The 4,002-nt window shown below is 40.5% G+C and overlaps 1 pseudogene; it reads left to right on the plus strand.

Annotated features, from left to right (window-relative positions):
* The first annotated feature begins 2,992 nt into the window (after positions 1 to 2,992).
* On the plus strand, positions 2,993 to 3,793 carry LOC118571869 (annotated as a pseudogene).
* Positions 3,794 to 4,002: the final 209 nt, after the last annotated feature.

A 4,002-nucleotide genomic window follows, 5' to 3' on the forward strand; every position in this document is an offset into this window, starting at 1 on the left:
TGCTCCTTGACACAAGGCAGGAATGACAGTGGTTGAATATCTGTGCTGGCATTATTCTACCTCTGTTCTTCAAAACTGTATATAAGCTGGCTGTGAAATAACCTGAGGACTGTCCATCATTGATTGGCAGTCCTCTGGATTCTTTTCTGTCTTTTTCATTGTCTCTTCAATCTGCACACCCTCACCCAGATACCCAGCTGATTGTCGGCAGGCTCCAACAAGGGAGTGCAATGTAGTAGTTTAAATGTATTTGGCCCCTATAACATCATAGGGAGTGGTACTGTTAGGAAGTATGGCCGTGTTGGAGAAAGACTGGTCTTGGAGGAATATGGATGACGCATGCCTTTAAATCAGACATTGAGGATAGAGGGCACACCTTTAATCTGAGCCACTCCTTCTGGAGGAAATACATCACTGTAGAGCTGGGTTTCATATACTCAGGATACTGCCCAATGAGTCAGTTGATTTCCTGATGCCTGTAAGGTGTAGCAGTCTCAGCTCCAGGACTACCTCTGCCTGTTTGCTGCCTTGCTCACCACCATAATCGACTGAACATCTGAACTGTAAGTGAGCCACCACAATTAAATGTCTACTTTATAAGAGTTGCCGTGATAATGATGTCTCTTCACAGTAATAGTAACTCTAAGACATTCTTAAAATGTAGCTTATTTGTATCTAAAATTAAATTGAAATCTTCAATCTTGTTTCAAGATTTGAACAGTCATATATGGGTTATAATTTTATGTTTGTCAACATGGGCTATCATTTTATTTTTATTTAAAAGTTTTTTCATTTTATATACCAACCACAGTTCCCCCTCCTTCCCCTCTGTGTACTCACCCCCATCTTGCCCATCCCACACCCCCATCTACTCCTCAGAGAGGGTAAGGCCTGCCATGGGGAATCATCACAGTCTGGTATACCAAGTTGAGGCAGGACCAAGCCCCTTCCCCTTGTATTGAGGCTGATAAATGTATCCCTCCATAGGGAATGGGCTCTAAAAACCAGTTATTCACTAGAGATAAATGCTGGTCCCACTGCCAGTGGGCCCACATACTGCCCAAGCCACACAACTGTCGTCCACATTCATAAGGCCTAGTTTGGTTCCATGCAGGTTCCTCAGCAGTCAGTCCAGAGTCAAAGAGTTCCACCTAACTCAGGTCAGTCAGCTGTCTCTGTGAGTTTCCTCATAATGATCTTGACCCCTTTGCTCATATAATCCCTCCTCCCTCTCTTCCACTGGATTCCAGGAGCTCCACCCAATGCTTAGCTGCATCTGCTTCCATCAGTTACTGGATGAAGGTTCTATAATGACAATTAGGGTAGTCATCAATCTGATTATAGGGGAAGGCCAGTTCAAGGACCCTCTCTACTACTGCTTGGAGTCTTAGCTGGGGTCATCCTTATAGGTTCCTAGGAATTTCCCTAGCACCAGGTTTCTCTCAAAGCCCATACTGGCTCACTCTATCAAGATATCTCTTTCACCTGCTCTCCCTATCTGTCCCTCCTCCCACTCAACCATCACTCATATTCTCTTGCCAGCTCCCTATATCTACTCCCCTTACCCACACAATACCAATTAACTCAGGAGAACTTATCTATTTCCCCTTCCTAGGGAGATATGTGAATGTCTCTCTTAGGGTCTTCCTGGTTACCTAGATTCTCTGGGATTGTGGATTGTAGTATGGTTATCCTTTGCTTTATATCTAGTATCTACTTCTAAATGAGTACTTACCATGTTTGTCTTTTAGGGTCTGGGTTACCTCACTCAGGACGATATTTTCTATTTCCATCCATTTGCCCAAAATTTCATGATGTCTTTTTTTTACAGCTGAGTAATATTCCATTGTGTATATGTACCACATTTTATTTATTCATTCTTTGGTTGTGGAGCATCTAGTTGTTTCCAGGTTCTGGCTATTACAAATAATGCTGCTATGAACATAGCTGAGCAAATGTCCTTGTGGTATGAATGTGCATCCTTTGAGTATTTTCCCAAGAGTGGTATTGGTGGGTCAAGAAGTAGATTGATACCAAGTTTTCTGAAAAACTGCCATACTGATTTCCAAAGTGGTTGTATAAGTTTGCATCCCCACCAGCAGTGGAGAAGTGTTCCCGTTACTCCACATCCTCTACAACATAGGCTCTCATCAATGTTTTTTATCACAGCCCTTCTGACAGTTGTAGGATGGTTTCTCAGAGTTGTTTGGATCTGCATTTACCTTATGGAAAGGATGTTGAGTAATCCTATAAGTGTCTTTTTTGCCACTTTTTGCCATTCTTCTATTGAGAATACTCTGTTTAGCCCTATATCACATTTTTAATTGAATTATTTGGTATGTTGATGTCTAGTTTCTTGAGTTCTTTATATATTTTGGAGACCAGCTCTCTGTCACATATGGGAGTGGTGAAAATCTTCTCCCATCTGGTAGGCTGCCATTTTGTCTTATTGACAGTGTCCTTTGCCTTACAGAAGCTTCTCATTTTCAGGAGGTCCCATTTATTAATTTTTGTTCTCAGTGTCTGTGCTACTGGTGTTATATTTAGAAAGTGGTTTCCTCTGCCAATCCATTCAAAGCTACTTCCCACTTTCTCTTCTATCAGGTTCAATGTAACTGCATTTATGTTGAGGTCTTTGATTCACTTGGACTTGAGTTTAGTGCAGGGCAATAGACAAGGATCTATTTGCAATCTTCTACATGACACCATCTAGTTATGCCTGCCCCATTTGTTGAAGATACCTCCTTTTTACCATAGTACAATTTTGGCTTCTTTGTTAAAATCAGGTGTTCATACTTCAGTTTTTATGCCAATATTAAGCTGTTTTATTACTATAGGTCTAGAGTAGAGCTTGAAGTCAAGGATGGTTTCCTTATTATAAGGGATAGTTTTGGATATCTTGGGTTTTGTGTTGTTCCATATGAAGTTGATTACCGTTCTTTCAAAGTCTGTAAAGAATTGTGTTGGTCCTTTTGGCTCTCCCCACAGCACCATGGTGGTCATCAAGAACAAGTGCCTGACAAAAGGGGGCAAGAAGGGAGCCAAGAAGAAAGTGGTTGATTCATTTTCAAAGAAAGATCGGTATGATGTGAAAGCTGTGGCTATGTTCAATATTAGAAACATTGGAAAGACACTAGTCACAAGGACTCAAGGAACCAAAATTACATCTGATGACCTTAAGGGTCATGTGTTTGAAGTGAGCCTTGCTGATCTACAGAACGACTAAGTTGCATTTAGAAAATTCAAGCTAATTCCTGAGGATGTTCAGGGCAAAAACTATCTGACTAACTTCCATGGCATGGATCCAGGGACAAAATGTGTTTCATGGTCAAAAAGTGGTAGACCATGATTGAAGCTCATGTGGATGTCAAGACAACTGATGGTTATTTGCTCTGTCTGTTCTGCGTTGGTTTCACTAAATTAAAAAAAAAAAGTGCAACAACCAGATACAAAGACCTCTTATGCATAGCACCAACAGGTCCACCAAATCCAGAGGAAGATGATGGAAATCATGACCCAAGAAGTGAAGGCAAATTACTTGAAGGAAGTGGTTAATAAACTGATTCCAGACAGCATTGGGAAAGACATAAAAAAGGTTTGCCAGTCCATTTATCCTCTTCATGATATCTTCATTAGAAATGTAAAAATGCTGAAGAAACCCAAGTTTGAATTGGGAAAACTCATGGAGCTCCATGGTGAAGGTGGTAGTTCTGGAAATGCAACTGGTGATGAGACAGGTACTAAAGTTGAAAGAGCTGATGTATATGAACCACCAATCCAAGAATCTGCTTGAGATCCAGATTTTTAATAGTGACAAATAAAAGTCTTATTTGTGAAAAAAAAAAGAGTTGTGTTGGGATTTTGATAGGGATTGCATTGTATCTGTAGATTGCTTTTGGTAACATTGCCATTTTTACTATGTTGAGCCTACCTATCCAAAAGCATGGGAGATCTTTCCATTTTCTGACATCTAATTCAATTTCTTTAAAGACTTAAAGTTCT

The sequence above is a fragment of the Onychomys torridus genome, chromosome 21, assembly GCF_903995425.1.
Source record: "Onychomys torridus chromosome 21, mOncTor1.1, whole genome shotgun sequence".
NCBI lineage: Eukaryota > Metazoa > Chordata > Mammalia > Rodentia > Cricetidae > Onychomys > Onychomys torridus.